The 17,946-nt window shown below is 38.0% G+C and overlaps 1 protein-coding gene across 3 annotated transcripts in view; it reads left to right on the forward strand.

Annotated features, from left to right (window-relative positions):
• The window catches only part of RHOBTB1 (Rho related BTB domain containing 1), a 104,526-nt gene that overhangs the window by 46,980 nt on the left and 39,600 nt on the right, over positions 1–17,946 (forward strand). The gene's annotated exons all lie outside the window — the stretch shown is intronic.

The following is a 17,946-nucleotide window of genomic DNA, read 5'->3' on the forward strand; positions in this document are numbered from 1 at the left end:
GTGCACTTATGAGAAGTTCAGCATTTTCCACTCTGTGGAATTACTTTGTCATTGCAAAAAATATTCCAGTACATATTTTGTCTGGATAGATGATAAATGGGTGAGTGTTTAAGGAAAAGACGGAATGTAGAATTTCAACCAAACATGGAGAGATTTTGCAGTCGTGTAGAACCACTAAATTACAGCTGAGCATCTCAAATTCGAAGGTGTTATTGCTTCAAAAGCATTGTAACAAAATTGTGAGCTGTTTGAATCTGCATAGTATCTTTGAGAAAGCATTACAACTTGGCATGTTGCTTAAAAGTACAGTATTCCTTTTAGAACCTCAATTTGTCTGAAATGTGCCAGGTAATAGATTTGGATACATAATAGATATATCCCAACCAAAGTCCTGAAAGTGGCCAATATTTAAAGATTAAATAAGACATTTTGTTTTTGCCTGGGTTCATAGCCTTCTCTTCCCCCCTTTTCCCTACCTTTTATAGAATGATTTGTAACATTTTTTATCCTTCTTAGGGAGTATTATGTAAAGGAGTATTAAAAAAGGAATGGGAGCAAATTACTAAAGAAAACCTTAATATATCATCTTTTTTTAATGTACTAACACTACCAACTCAAGCTAATAGCCCTAAAAGCTTAGTTAAGATATACTTTTAAGTATGTAAGGAATGGTTATAAGCTGTCCTATGACACCTTTGTCCAGTAAAAGTTGTTATATAGTTTATCATTACAAAATTACACTATACTTGGAAGTTATTATATAGTATATTAATAAAAAAGAGCATTATTGTACTGGGAAGATCCCATTACAGGTTGGGATCTCAACATCAACTGATATTTAATCATAAATATATCAGTATAGCAATTATAAACCTATAATAACTTAAAGAGTAAAATTATACTCTGAATCATACAGTGTTAGCACCAAAAGAGAGCTTAGAATTTGTGTGATATCTCTTAATGATAACTTAATTAGCAATCATTGCTTTTTTTTTTAACATTAGAAAGTTTTAGTTAATATGATTGACTCATCTTAAAATATGACTGGAATCATTTAAAATTTTACTATGTTTTTTGCTCAGGAAATTTACCTGTATAAAACAGAAGAATTTTTTTTTAATCTTTCCATTGATCTTCATTTTAGAAAATAGGCAGTTCAATCTCAATATTATTACTTGGGCTTCATGTAATAGGACTGGTTCAAAGAGTTCAGGTGGTCTGAATCTGTTTCTCATGTTCATCTTTTTTTTTCCACCTAACCTTTTTGACCAACCTCACAACACCAGAACAAAACTTAGATAAAGAAGAAAAATTAAGCCACAAAAAGTAGGGTATGTAGAAAGGGACAGGAAGTGGCAGAGTGTGTGAGTAGAGGTGGAGGAGAAGGGAGAGAGAAAACTTTGAGGGGGAGGGCAAGAGGCGGTCACTCAAGCAGATGGCATGTGTGTGGATTAGTTATTTATATGTCATCATCAGAATGGTTTGGTTGGGTTTTTTTGTTTTTGTTTTTGTTTTTTTGCCTTTTATCCACTGATCACTTTATTTACAGGGAAACTGTAACTCATTCTGGAGTTTAGATGAAGTGGTTTGGTTTTTTATTACATAAGCAAAGTGAGTCACCTCCTCCTCTTCCTAGACGCTTTTGTTCCTGTGCACATAGGGCAGAAATTGGGCAGTGGACAAATAAGACACTAAAATGAAATGTGGGTATGACAGCCACTGTTTCCAAATGCCCAAGGAAACTCTCTGGTCTTCAAATACTTTGGTAAGGTTTTACCCACTAAAAGGTGAATTAAAAAGTTTTTAAAAAGAAAGAGAGAGATTCCAGTAGGTCCATAAAAAGCAATTACATTTCTCCCTTCCATACCTGAGTTTATTTATTACACAGACACAGTTCATGACAAGTTGCCCATTCTAATGAGGTTACTATCTCAGGTTCCATCCCCCTGGAGAAATTTCCCTTGAATTGATACCCAACCATAGTTCCAACTCTTAACTACCACTGTAAAAACAATAACCAGCACTTAATGCTCCTACTAGAAGCCAGACACCTTTACTACATGACAGCTAATGTTCATTATCAATTTCAATTCTATAGAAGCAAAAAATAGAACTCAGATATGTTAAGTCAAAGAGCTAATGGGAGGTAGAACTTGGATTTGCACCCAGATCTAAGAACTTGTATATATATTCATTTTAAAGGAACACCTAGAAATAAAAACAACACTTAAACCATTTTATTCCAGGTTATTACTGCAGTTGGTAGAGTATAGGAGTTACATAATTATTTTATGGCTTTAAAAAAAAAGTTTAATGTAACTTGAACCATGTAGGAGGCTGGCTTCAACAAATTTGTTAACTCTTCAGGTCATTCCTAATACATTTTGATGGAAGTCTCTATCTTAAACAGTTGAGTCGTGGGGGGTTGAATCACGGATCCAGAAAAGTTCTTAAGGTACTCAGCCCAACCTCATGTATGTGAAAAAAAAACTGCCACCTAGAGAAGTGTTATAACCTACCCACTGTCATAGTTAATAAGTGACACACCTGGAATGGGACCCAGGCTTCCAAGTCCCAGCCCAGGGCTCAGTTCTATTACATAATGGTGGCAGAAAAATGCCGAGTCATCTAAACCCTCCAACTTAGCCAGAATTACAACTATCAAGTACATAATACTTCTGAAACCTAAGATACATCCAGAAATGGGCGATAAGAGGATCCAGCAAGGTAAAGATATGTTGGCTACTAAGAGAACCCTCACTTATCTTCATTGGCACTGATATAGAACAATCCTTTCCTCTTATTCAAGACATAACAGCCCGATACTCTGACCTCTGCCAAGCTTTGTTGAGCAATTTGTTTTAATCAAGTAAGGAGCTCTTCAGTTTTGTCTGTGGAGCTCCAGGTTTTTATTAAATATGTGACATGGCTGAAGCACTTTCTTGGAACCTCATTTTTCTATCTGTAAAATAGGGACAGTATCACCTCACCCAGAGGATTATGAGGATGTTGTGAAATCACACATATGGAGCACATAGTAGGTGTTTTCAGTAAGGGTTAGTTCTCTTACCCATCCTAGATTATTTCAGGGGAAAATATTATAACACATTAGGGCAGTTATACTTTTTTACCACCAAATGTACTGGAGTCAGTTGAATTCTGATACTGCAATGGACGGTTTTAGTAGCTTTTTTTCTTGGGTGAAAACAGGCGCAATGTTCTCTCTGGTACCAGTGCCCCGATCACAATTCTAATTGATTTGTTTTCTTCATATAGGGTTGCCAAAGTTTACTTGAATTATTTCACTGTTCCAGTTTCTGCCACAACTAATACCAAGCTCCTCTTGGAGATTTGTGGCTCTCATTTCCTTCCAGACACTATTTAAGCATCTAACGCGTTTTCCACATAGACCTTTGCATCTCAAAGCAGCTATAATATTTTCAACCAAATAACTAAGAAATTATTCCCAGAGAATATTATTGCCAGCAGAACATTTTTGCTTTCAATTTCAAAATATGTGACACTTTCCTCCCATCATTTCAATTAACTCTAGCGTCGAATATTTTCTTGTGTGCAGGCCCTGGCTTTGCTTTTTGTCCTGCGTGGCTGACTGGTATTTTGATAGGAAAAGCATAAGCACTGCCATTTCCCCCTTTCACCCTCAGCACTTGATAACTACCCTGGCCTAAATTACATCTCTGGGAAGTGTTTCATCACACTCCTCTCCCCAGCTGCCACACTTCGCCATGTGGCACTTGCTGCCCTGCTTTGACTTTTCAGAGCCAAGCCCGTGGCATCATGTCCTATTCATCACATACATGGAGGAAAGCTACTGTGTTTTTTCTTTCTTTCTTTCTTGTACTTTTTTTCCTTTTTAAATGAATAATCTAAATGGCCTAGAACAACCTTTATTTTCCCAGTAGTAGAGTTTTCCTTTCACTATTTGACAAATGTTGCAAGAGGTAGGTCCTTTTCTTCAGGTGCAGGGGTAGCAATTTGTATTTTCCCCAGGTGCTGTGACCTGGCTAAACTGGTTGTAGATGCTTAAAGATGCATCTTAATGGCCAGATTGTCCCTAACCTTATTACTAATTTCAAATTGGTTATATAAGTTTCAGTTCATACCAAGGAGTTTATTTTTAAAGTAGTGCTTCTCAAACTTTAGTGTGCATGCCAATCGCCTGGGCATCTTGATAAAATGCAGATTCTGACTCAGGAGTTCTGGGGTGAAACCTGAGATTATGCATTTCTCACAAGTTTCCCACGGATGCCAGTGCTACCACTCTGAGGACCTCATTTTGGGTCGTGAGAATCTAAAGTACAGTCATTACTGTATCTTATGCTAAAACTCATGCCTTATAGGCCCTAAGACTCCCACCTTATTTTGTTTGCTTGTTTCTTAAATCATAGTAGAGAGCCATGGAATCTTAAATATGGGAGGAATGTAGACAGAGGTGTGCTGGTAAATCAACCAGCTCTCTGGAAAAAAAAATGCATTTATGTGCATACATAAGCTGATCGTAAATTTTACTGACATAAAGAATGTGTGTAGCATATAACTTACAAATAGTAACAAAATATACAATACTCTTTATTGTAAATTCCATATAGCCTGTTGGGTTTCACAGAATGTTTGTTGCCTTTTGCAGAACTCTTTTATCCAAAGCCTGCCTATGGTACAGTTGATGAAGAGGTGTAATTTTCATATAAATGTTGGCTGATAGTTTTCTTTGTTAGTAAGACAAAGGTGAAAAAACAAAGACGTATGTCAGAACTGTGTACATTGATTAAAAATATAAATGACTTCTTTACTGAATCAGGTAATTGTTTTTAAATACTCTAAGGATATTTCCTTAAATGTGCTATTCACAATGTAACAGCTACACATATGATACTTTTAAGTTTGATCTACATTATTAAGTTTTTAATCATTTTCTTAAGACAATGAACAGATCATTAAAGCTTTAACATAGTGGTTGCTAACTTCTGTGGTGTAAATGCTCCACCATCGCCTATTTCAAGCTATCATTAAGGCAGTGCATAGAGTTGCGAAGAGGTGGAAGAGTAACACACCACTATACAGTATTTTCGTCATGCAGATAAAATTGGCATAAATAACCTCAAAAATATAGATAACAGTAAAATGTAGTAAAATAAATAGAAAATGATGATTTTTGAGTTTTTAGTACCTCTCTTTTAGTATAATTTATTTAATCAAAACTTTATGTAATTTAATTTTTAATACTAAGCCTATTTTAACAGGTTTGCAAAATCCCTAAAAACTTAACCACTAGTTCTCATGGGGTAATAAGGACTCGCTCTAGCATACCACTAGGTGTAAGTAATCTGGTCCAGTGATTCTCAGTCTTTGCTATACATTGGAATACCCCAGGAAATATGTAACCCATGGTGTAAGTAGGTCTGGATTAGGGCTCAGGAATCTCAATATAAAATATTTTATTGATGTGTATCTTATTTAAAGAAAAATACACAAGTTGTAAGTATATTACTTAAAGAATTTTCACAGTCTGGACATACCCACATAACTAGCACCTACATACAGAAATAAAACATCACCACCCAGAAGACTTCTGAAACCCCTATTTAGTCACCACCTAACCAAGGTAACTACTATCTTGATTTCTAATGCCATCAATTAGTTTCACCTGATTTGAGCTTTGATCGAAACAAAATCTCTTTTGTGTGAGGCTTTTCCCTCTCAATGTTATGTTTGTGTTCTGTAGCCGTAGTTCACCCGTTTTTAGTGCTGTGTAATACTTCATCCTATAAATAGACCTCCATCTTTGATTGCCTTCTCTACACTCCTTCTCCTCTCACTTATTTCTTATATAGTATGACCAAGGCCATTGATTCTTTCATATGACAATGAGCTTTTAGCGCCATAATCCATGAAGCTGTGCTTCCTTTCAGCACAGAATATTCTCCTGGCTCTTTTCAGATAGGTTCACCAGCTCCCCCTTTCATCGAGACATCTGCTCTTATGCACTCTAAATGAGGATGAAATTTGGCCTCACATCAATAGCATGAAGAAATAATAGACATGATGGAGATGTAGCCAAGGCTAAATTTGGCAGCGGATCATTCAGGCTCCTAGAAAGAGGCTTCAAGGAAGGGAAATTGTTTCCCTTTGTGTGTATTAAACAAAAATCAACAGTGAACACCTAGAATATTTTAAATTCTAATATGTTTGAAAAATCTGTTTATTTGAAGTAGACCAGGGACTCTCTTCTGGAAGAGAATTGAAATCTCTCAAAGTCTGTTGACATGATCTGAAAAGATTAGAGAAGGAGATTATCCTGTTGTGTTGTTTCTACCCCTGGTGTTCAGCAACTGTTCTTGTTGCATTGTTCTAGACAAGTGGCTATATAGTTTTCTTGTTTGGGCCTATTGAGATATTAGATTCCTCTTTGATATAAGTCAAGGGAGTTGAATGACTCTGAGCTCCAAAATGATATTGATGATGAGTGGGATGTCTGCCCAGAATCAAAAGTTTCCATGAACAGCAGGACTAGTTCCTACTATATGAAAGGCACTTCACATAAAGCTCTCGCGGTATGCAGAGAGAAGATCAAGAGTAGACATTATTCCATGTAATAAAAGAATATTCTAGTCGTGGGTTTTCCTACTTTCTCACCCTCACTTTTTTGTAAAACTCATTGTTATAAAAATGACATGTCCCTTATAGAAAAGATGGGATATATAGATAAGGAAAAATAAATAAAATCAATTAAAAGAGTAGCTGGCATTCATATTTTAATGTATCTCTATCCCATATGTTTTTGTGTATATTTAGACACATAATATTTAAGGAATGGTGTTAGTCCGAAAATATTTTTGTAATCTTTTTTTCTTTAAAGATTTCCCATGAATATCTAACTATAACAATAAATGTACTCCTGTAACACATTTTGGGTGGTTATATACCCTCTTATTATATGGACATTTATTGTTGTTGTTGTTTTAACCAATCTCCTGTAGTTGTATTTCTGAAATTGTTTCCAGTATTTTGTTTCCATAAACAGTGATATGATGAACATTCCTTTAATGTAATCTTCTTGTATACCCTAATTATTTTTCCAGGAATGAAGTCTTATAACTGATGAAAGTTGTAAACATTTTAAAGTCTTCTGAGTGCCAGTTGCCATCCTGAATAATGGTATAATCTTCCATTCCCACAAATAGTGCTTCATCTTGCTTTTTAAAAATGTTCATGTAATAACTTCCACCAAGAGTTGGAAAGTATAGGAACATGTCCTGAAAATACTAGCAAGAATCTATATATTGATGTCAGCCCATAATCTTAAATAAAATATGAGATTTTAAGCAGTCTGGGTTTTGTCCACCAGCACTTTTGCATTTATGTGATAACTTGGCTAGGAAATTCTGGGGGGAACAAAAACAGTTTTCTTCATTAGCTTCAGTCAGAGCATAACCTAATTCTAACTGTCATATTATAGTTTCATAAATGATTAAATGCAATTGTGTGATTGTCATCATATCTGAAGGTTTCACAGCAAGTGGTCTCTCTGGTACTAAAAAAGCTGGCCCAGTGACATCTTTAGAGAATACTTTGAATGAACAAGTTGCTACAGAACACTCCAGAGACTTTTTTTCATAAGGATGGATTTTTAATCATGTCTCTTCTATAGATTTGATTTTAACTTTCTCAGACAAAAACAACTTTGGCTGTTTAAAGGTTTGACCAATATTTTAATTATTAATTCTCGACAAAGCTTCCTGACTCAGCCCTTAACAAAGGCTCACCCACATGAGGACTATAAGCCCTCCAAATCCAATGTGTAGGGTCTTTTGTTGCTATTTTTACTTAAAAAAATTATTGAAGTAAAATATACATAGCAAAATGTATAAAGATATCAAGTGTACATTTTGATGAATCTTTTCAAGCAAACCTACCTATGTACCCAGAGCCTAGACCAAGGACACCACAAGCATTCCGCTCCTCTTCACCACCCCACTACATCCTCAGTATGTTTGAAATGCTTTATGTTTTATGTTCAGGGTAAGTCATTCATTTATAGAATTTGATTTTTCACTGAACCCTTACTTTATATGAGGTAGCTGCAGTCAGCTGTGGTCTAGCTATCTTCGTTATAACTGAAGATATATAGAATCTGCCTTTATAAGTAAAAATTATAACATAAATTTGTGCACTGAGTATATATCAATATGTGTTTGTGATTTGCAGGTACACAAATACACAGTAGGCATACAAACAAGTTAGGAATTTCTTTCTTCTTAATGAGTGTAAAGCTGAATTAAACTATATCGATCCACACCTAAAATATTTGATTTTCACAGATTAGTTCGTGTGCTATGTGTCTAAAAAGTGTCTTAAAATTGCTCATCAGTACTGAAAGCATTGTCTTTGAACACTCAAAATTTAAGAGCCAAGGATTATTCATCTTCTTTATGAGACAGAATTTTACATATATGTCCTGGGTGTCCACACCTGTCTCTATATCATTGAATTTTTGTCTGATACTCAGCAAGATATCTTTAGTTAAGAGTTTGAGTCAGGAAAAAAACAGGTTTTAAAGGCTCACTGTGCTTTATAAATATATGGTTTTGAAAAATAATTTATGCATCATCAAAAATCATATATTATTATTGAATTGTATCAGTGTATCCTTAGTAAAATAAACAACCAAGGATTACACTTACATACTCATTACTTTTGTTAAAACTAAAATATTTTCCCATTATAGAAGTAATACATCTTAAAATATTATTCGGTCATAAAAAGTAATGAAGTACTAAGACGTGCTGCAACATAGGTGAATTTGAAAGCATATGAAGTAGAAGACAGACACCAAAGACCACATATTGTATGATTCTATTTATAAGAAATGTCACTCATATACAGAGAGATAGAAAGTAAATGAGTGACTTCCAGAGCTGAAAAGAGGGAAAATGGGAATGACTGCTAGTGGGCACCAGGTTTCTTTTTGAGATGATGAAAATGTTCTAGAATTAGATAGTGAGAATGGTCATACAACTTTGTGAATATAATAAAACACCCTGAATTGTACACTTTAAAAGGGTGAGTTTTATGGCATGTGAATTTTATCTCAGTTTACCAAAGAAAGGTAATATATTTTCACTGCAAAAAATTTGGAAACAAAAAGAAAGTAGAAAAAAATGCAACAAAATATAGTCCCATTATCCAGCAATAATCACTGATACCTGTTTAGTATCTCCCTTCCATTTTTTTTCTCTCCATGTATTATTGCCATAGGAGGAAGAGGTTGGTGTTGCTTCTCTTTACATGACAGAGATGCAATTATTAAATTATAAGTATTCATATATTAATGCTCACCCATTCCCCCTGCCCCCCAGAACAGGGTGGATCCCAAGGCAGATTCATTTAGTCGGCAGAGGGGAATAATGGATAGAAATGCAGTTAAGAGAAGAGAGAGCAGTGGCTGGTCCTGTAGGAGGGGAAGAAGAAGCACCTGAAAAGAAAAGATCTGGAGTTCTTCCTGAGAGGCAGAGAGACAGATTCAGGCAGTTGCTATGAGACGTGTAACTCTTTTTTAGGAGTTTTGCTGCGAGATGCCTGATATATTATGTAAACCACATTTCAGATACGTCAACTGTGCTAAGATGGTATTCAACTGAAAGACTGAGGAAGAGGTCCCAATTTTATCTGAGTTACACATACTTGTTTAGTTTATGTAGTTTTCATCAACTGTATTTCAGATTACTATCCTGCACTTTCCCTTTCATAGCATAACATTAGCATTTCTACTATTGGAAGCACAACATAAACATAATATTAAATAATGACAATGTTAATAGATAAGACTAATTGAGCCTTCTCTTGATGGCAGGCACAGTGATTAAAGTACTTTACAAGCATTATCTACTTTAATCTTTACAACAACCCATTGTGAGAGGTAATTATCCCCAGTTTAAAAATAAGGAAATAGAGGCTTAGAAAGATTAAGCAATTTGCCTACTTATAGCCTCAGCTGCTGTTAGTTTATATACTTGCATTATCTTATTTTGCATGATCAAGCACATGGGTCAGATTTTTTTAAAATTTTTCTTCTGCTGTTTCTTACAGCGTATCTACTTCAGTAGACATTTCCTCTGTATCTTTATCTAATTGCCTGTCCTTTTTAATGTGTCAGGGTTTTTAACAGACCATATGTTAGGTGGTCTCTGTTTATTCAATTCATATTTTTTAAAATAAAGAATTTATGCTGACCAAAGATCGAAGTATATTCCAAATGCTTAGATAACCGTAGGCGCTGTCTGAGACCAAGGTAGGCCTCCATGGTGAGCCGGGAACCAACCCTGTTCCAGAGTACACGGCAACGCTGTTCAGCATGGTACAGTTTGAGGGAACTTTTGAAAGTGAGATAAGGACAATGATGAGTAATTTCATCACTGAAGATGTACCAGTGTTCAGTCTTAGAGGTTGCACGCCCTCGCCCCACTCCCTCTCACATTATTATCACAAGATCAGTCACTCCTGTTGCAATGTTGAAACTGAAATGGCATGGTTGAACAGGCTGGAGGAAGAAAACACAGAGTCTTCTCCGTGCTCAGTGCTATCTGTCTGGTCCCTTCTAAGCACGGGACAATCACTGGGGCTACTCTTTGCCCATGGTGGCATGGTGGTTTTCTAATGGCTTTCCAGGGGCTCCACAACCTTCCCTTTCCACCCGTGTCCCATGTCAAGCCAGCTATCATTATTGCATATTCCAGGCATCCATCCCAAAGGGCATCCCGCTTACCGCCCAGGCAGGCTCTGTGCCCTGTGAAATAAATGGGCCTTCTGCTGGCCTTCCGTGACTTCCTCACTTGGCTCCATAGAAATGAACTTGGCAGAAATCCTTCAAATTTCTGGTATATGGTTACTCCTTATCTTTAACTTCTGGTACTGTCATGAAATCTGCTATCTAAGGTTAATTTTAGTGAGATATGTGTAGAAGGGGATCCAAAGCACTTGTTCTTTCAATGCTATCTTGCCTTGCAGCCCAGCTGGTTGCTTATTGTGATGTGGCTCTTTTAGCCATAGATTGAACTCCCTCATTCAAGACTCACTTTCATTTCTATTGTAAATTGTTCTTTAAATGTGGTGAATACATGTGCCTCCCTTTTCCCCTTTTCCTCCAGCCAAGTAGTGGCTCACTAAAAAGCATTAGGAATTTCTTTTTAATTAGGATGTTAATGTCTAAAAGTGGATGTGAACTTTATGAGACCCTTATAGGTAAATGCTATTAAGATTCATAAATTGGTTCTAGGCACTAGAGTACAATAAAGGATCATATTCCATTTTTTTCCTCTAAATCAGATCTGGCCCTAAACCACTCTTGCCAGCCTACATTGGGGCTCTGCCCTGCCCCCACCTTTCCGTTTGGTGAAGGGGCCTGGTCCTTGCTCCCTGGTGGTTCCCATGGTTACTGATGCTTTTCCTGATGAGGAGCCATGGCTGGTGCGATGCCATCTGTCAAACACCACTCTCATGATGAGTCACACAGATGTCCCTCAAGGTGTTCCTCTCGCTGACTGCAGGCTTAGCCACATGCTACTGTTTTCGAGGCCACGGGCTTAATGATCATTCATCAGAGACAGCCGAGTGCAAGTTCTCTGCCAGCCCCAGGTGGAAGTTTTCCTAAGGAGGGTCGAGTGGCTGTATTTTTATATTCTATTGAAATAACGTTTATTGAAAGCCACATATGGCCACGGCACTGAGAAAAGATTTGAGGATTTAACAGTGACTAACAGTTTCTGTTGTCAAAAATGCATAATCCTGGTGGCTTGAAAGCAAAATAAATATAAGCACAATTATTAATATTACAAGTGGGGATGAAAGAAATACAGTATAAAGGAAGCATGTTTTAAGTGTATCTTCTTCCAAAATGTAAGTTGGGTCCATCTACTTTGCTCCATCTCTGCTGATTCCATCCTGGTCCAAGCTGCCACGCTTTCTCTCTCAGAGACTTTCAGAGCTTCCTACCTGTTCCTTCTGCCACTGCTCATATTCCCCACAGCGTGACCTCCACACAGCAGTCTCAGAGATATCAGTGATACTTCAAAAAAGCAAATCAGAACCTCTTACTTCTGTGCCTGCAGCAATTCAGTGGCCTCTCACTGACCTGAGAATAAGTCCATTTATTTTCATTTAGAATAAAATCCAACTCCTGTCTGTGGCCTAAAAGGCCATGTATGATCTGGCCCCGCCTACCTTTCTAACCTTCCATCTCACCAGCTGCCCTCATTCTAGCTTTCCTGGCCCTGCTTCCTTTCCCCTCTCATGAGTAGACCTTTTTCATTCTACAGAGAGCAGGAAAACGGGGCTTCCCTGCAAGCTCCCACCCTTTGTTTTCCCCCGTAACACCCATGTGTTTTTTCTTCAAGAAGCTTCCCAAATGTACGATTGCATCTACCTGTTCAGTTGTCTCTCCTCACCTGACCATGAGGTCCATGAGGGCAAGAACTACACCAGGCTTGTTCACTACTGTACACCTGGAGCGCTGGCACCCACTAAGTGCTCAGTCTGTATTTCTTTAACTAATTAAGACTGCCAGAGTCCTAAATGTGGAAGATAATTCCAGGAGCAGGGTCAAGAGAAAGGGCTTTTGAGCAGAAGTAATGGCAAAAGGAAAGTCATTGAAGGAGAGGTTACATGGCATATTTGTAGATGAAAGTAGACTGAGCAGTGTATTTAGAACATAGCACACAGTTTACTTATGGTGGTTTTGAAACCTATCTTGGCATTTTTATGCATCTTTTAAGCTAAATATTTTATCTATTCTTTATTTTTCAATTGGAGCAACATTTATTAAGTTGCAATGGATAGATAGAAAGTTTCTTTCTAATCCTGGCTCACTTTGCCCACTGACGTTGAGTTTAAAAGAAAATACTAGAGAGAGCGTGAGCTTGTGTAGGTCTCCATTAACACAGGGCTTTGGCAGGGTGATGAGTGGGTGTTTAAAAAAAGTGCCTCTGTATTGCTTGCATTCCCGGACTTCTATGCAGTGTCCTTTCTGTTACTTAATCTCTTCTGTTTTCTGTTTTAATCAAAACTTTCAATTGAAGAAAAATAGTGTTGATTTGAATGATGAAAGGCAATTTTATCTTAGAGCTATATTTCTGTGAAGTTTTGATTTAGGAAAGCCCAGCCCAGCCCTGCCTGTCTCCTTCCCAGCCCCAGACCCATTCTCCATTCCAGCCGAGATGTTTATATCATGCATAACGCAGCTCCTGCCTGCCTAGGACTGGTGATTAAGAGCTCAGAATAATGAAATCTGCACAGTTGAAACTTGGCTGTTGGCTATAGTTATTATGCAACTCTTAACATTTCCCTTTTGTTTCTGTCAATAATATAAAATCCTCAGTTTTTCTTTCAGAACGAACTCTTCAAATACACTAAAATTTGTTCCACTAGTGCTTTTAAATAAACACGTTAAAGTATTTCTTAATGTTCAGATTATATGCTTTTCTAAAGGATGAGAAACTTGAGTGGTTGTGCAATAGCATTGCTCAAACTGTCTACGTGAACAGCTGCAGGGAGCTAAAAGTACAAGGCCGATCTGTGGGCCTTAGATTTTTGTCTTTAAGCAGATTGCTCACCATGCCTTGAGTAAAGTAGCAAATATAACAAGAAACACAGCAAAAGTCATGGTAAAAGGCAGCATATTCCAATGGTAGGGTGATTCAGAGCAACTAGGAAATGCTTAATGAGATGTCTTAGACAATTATAAACATTTTTCTTCTCACCCTTCCTAATATCTGAAATTCAGATGTTAGAAGAGACTCACACTTCACCTGAATTCAAACAGTGGCTCTAAACTAAAGTGCATCTCTCTGGAGCAAGCATAAATATCTTGAGTTTCGTCAGCCACAGTGCCCATGATTATTGAGTTACAGGACAGGACTCCTTGATGGTCATCTAGTTGTAGTGTGACTGAGGGAGTGAATGTGTCCGACACTTTCTGAGAGCCTCTTAACAGAGGAACAGGACATCATGAAGGCCATTATCTTGAGGACAGAAGGTGGAGATGAGGTTGCCCCATAGGAAGGGAAATTATTTGAGGAGGAGACCAGGGCAGCTATGGTCACATCCATGTCACTGTTTTGCCTGTGGTTGACCCTAGCAGACAGTGACAAATTGGGGGGTCTCTGGCCCAGACTGAGCAGTCAGAGAAAGCTATACAGAAGCAGGGCATTGCATACTCATGTATTCCAAGCACTTCAGCACATAGCAGCACCCCAAAAAGGCTTGATGACTCATTATGTGCACAAGATAGACACTTTGAAGTTATAGCCCAGGAAAAAAAAATTTCACAAATCTCCATTCCATGAGTTACTAGTATGGGGGAAAAAAATGAATGTGCACATGTGTGTTTGTCTCTGTGATTGCTTCTTCTAGAACCACTTATTGGTAAAGAAGAGGAAGTACATTAGTGTGTGTAGAGATAGGGAAGTCAGGAAAGCTCTTTAGAGGAGGTAATGTCTGAATAACGTTTTAAGGAATGAATAGAATTTGCCAGGCAGAAAGGAATGGTGGAGCGTTGGCAGAGAACATATGTGTAAAGGCACTGAGGTAGCAAACATTTAGAATTTGGGAGCCATTTGTGTGGCTAAATCATGCTATATTAGTTTCCTATTGCTGAAGTAACAAATTACCAAAAATTTAGTGGCTTTAAACAACACAAACATATCGTCTTATAGTTCCAGATTTCAAAAACCTGAAATGGGTCTCAATGGATGAAACTCAAGGAGCTGGCAGATGGCATTCCTTCTGGAGGCTTGAGGGGAGAATCTGTTTCCTTACCTTTTCCTTCTCCTAGAAGTCCCTACACTCCTTAGCTTTGGCCCTTTTCCCCATCTACAGAGCCAGCACTGTAGCATCTTCACATTTCTCTCAGACTCTGACCTTCTGCCTCCTCCTTCTACATTTGAAGTGCCCTTATGATTGTATTGGGCCTTTCCTAATAATTCAAGATAATCTCCTTATAGTAAGGTCAGCTGATTAGTAACCTTAATTTCATCTGCTACCCTAATTCCCCCGTGCCATGTAACAGAACATACTCATAGGTCCCAGTAATTAGGACATGGGCATCTTTGTGGGGCAATTATTCAGCCTGCCACACATGCAGTACAAGGTGTTGAAGGTGATATGAAGAGAAAATATCATCCATCCATATCAGGCCCCAATATCAGGGGCCTATAACCTGGTATTTTTTTTACATGGAGGTGTCAATGTGCTGCAGTTTTTCTGTGGGCATGTTTCAGTTAACTACTGCTACATAACAAATCACCCAAAGCTTGGTGTCTTAAAACAACACTCTCTTCTCGTGATTCTTTGAGATTTGACTAGGTGACACCAGAGCTGGCTTTATCTGGGCCCCCTTATAAAGCTACATTCAGCTGGAGAGTTAGCCAAGGTAGAAGATCCAAGATGGCGTCACATTATATGCCCTTTGGTGAGGCCATTGGCAGGGCTGCCTCAGCTGTTCTCACTGTGAATTTTCATTCTCTGCGAGGCCAGGCCAGCTTTCTTAGATGACGGACCGCATTCCAATGTCATGCAGGTAGAGGTACAGGGACTCTGGACTTACACAGCATCACATTCTTTTGGGTGTGTCCATTCAGTCACAAGGCACTCAAATTCAAGAGGAAGGGAAACAGATTGCATCTTATGACGGCAGTTGCTGCAGTGGCCATACTTCATCTAGCACAAGAGGTAAAATGCTTCTGGATTACAACAGCATCCAGCACATGATCAAAAGTATGACTGGCTCAAGTAGAGTGTGGCAGATATCGCTGCTGTTGAAGACGGCAAGAAACTGTGAGGCTAGGGTGTGGGGAGCGCCATCCTTGAGCCCACAACAAGAAAGCTGAGTTGGTGGTGAATGTGGAGAAGGGACCTGAAGTTCAGGAGGTGACAGTAATAATGGCATGGGCAGATGTGGGATAATTAAGTCAGATGGGGTCATTGGATAGCCAGGAGATCATGGCCTCTATGTTCTACCTCAGCCTTATCGATGGTGGACACTAGCACCCAGAGCAGGAGGCAGCCTTGCACCACCCCACCAAGTCCTTCACTTGCCAACCTCCATATTGTCTTGTGGACTTGCCAGTTTTCAAAGAAATTTACCACTCCTGATTTCCAGAGTGTGCAGGTAGATTTTTCAGGTATTTTAACCTCAATGCCTATGTTCTGAGGATTCAGTAAAAGTATGACATGAAGTTCAAGTCAGTTTTGAGTAAGAAGACTACAAAGCTGCTATAGTAGCAGGTTACCAATGTCAGTTCTTCTAGGTTTTCTTTTTCTTTTATACCTTCCCTGTCTCCTCAGATGTGTACCTAAAGGCAAAAGGGTATCTGCATAGTTCTGCAGGATTTACGGTGGTGAAATTTATTAATAGTGCTAAATGAATAATATTTATTACCCTCATTCTGGGTAAATAAAGATTAGAAACCAGATAGTCATTATCCAGATGGTCCCAAGAGCTCATTCAACCATAAGAGTGCCAGATATGAGTAAATTAGAGCCCATAACAGGAAAAATAAAATTGCATATTTTCATAATTGCTACCATAATTTAATGTTCACTTGTATATGTGTAACAGATGAACAATTAGTTTACAACAATACATGTGTAGCATGAGTTTACATCTTTGGCTGTAACTTCATGCCCTTATAATGCTTTTTAGATTATGACAAAATAAATTTCTACGCATACACACATACGCTCACACACACACACACACACAGATCTTCAGTATTTGAAGATCCAGAAAACCGTTCCTGGAAATTCCATGTCTACAGTGCTTACCAGGGCTGTGAATGTTTAGTTCTGCCCTGCCTTTTATTTCCCCTGCATGCTGTCCACTTTGCACAAGGTTCAGCACCTTTGGCAGTCACCTCGGTTGTGAGCAGATTGCTAGAGATTAGAGGACTCATAGATGTTATTCTCACCTTTGACACAGAAATTCTTTTTAGGACTGTGCATGAGATGTGTCTATAAATAAGTAATGATATTTTTGTAATCATAGCTGTAATATAAAACTAGGAGGGCGTTGGTCCCCTCAAAGTAAGCAGTCTCCTATAAAAGCTACACAGCTACTCCAGCAGAGCTACCATGTTTCAAATTATGGTGGGGGGAGTCCTCTTTGAGGGGCTGTTGTCAGAGCTGGTTTGCAAGGCAACGCTCAAACCAACTCTACGTTTTTTGTCTCGTATCTCAATTTTTACTAAATTCATGCATTCACCAAATTTTAGGGACTAGCTCTCTGACTTTTAATTGGCTAAAAAAAATTAAATAAAATAAATTACACTCTCAAAAGAGTAAGGTTTTCCTCCACATAAGGCATTCAAAATAATATATCTCAGTTTCCAGAGTGTGAGGCTCCCAATGCAGCCTGTTTTTCTGGCGCAGGCTGCCCCAAGCTAATGTCACCAGAAACTTATTGAAGACTGTTAAGCATTACCATTCTATTCCAGAATCTAGAAATGCCTCCTAAAAAAAATTGTTAAGCTCCTTTTCTAAATCTACTATTTTTTAGTTAACTGTATCCTTCTCCCTCCCAGAATTTTTTCTGCCTTCTTTGCCTAAGGTCATCTATGCTCCATCTTGTATTTATGTTCTTCATTTTTCAATGACTTACCCTTTAATTGCTCTACTAAAATGTATCCCTTTTATAGATCTTTGTGATTATTAATCCAATTCTGGTCTTCCACCTGACTCAATTTTGTTGTCATCTAAAGGCAATCATCTTCAGTATCTTGATTATAATTTTTGAAGTCACCTATGTGTTGGGTATGGCACCGGGACTGAAAACATCAGTTTACCTAATCCTCACAACAACCTTAGGAGATTCCTACCTCACAGATGAGGAGGCTGAGTCTCACAAAGGGAAAATAACGTGCCCAAAGTCAAATGACT

This window comes from Pteronotus mesoamericanus, unplaced genomic scaffold, assembly GCF_021234165.1.
Source record: "Pteronotus mesoamericanus isolate MK-2021 breed Mesoamerican mustached bat unplaced genomic scaffold, CSHL_Meso_final contig_24, whole genome shotgun sequence".
Taxonomy (NCBI): Eukaryota; Metazoa; Chordata; class Mammalia; order Chiroptera; family Mormoopidae; genus Pteronotus; species Pteronotus mesoamericanus.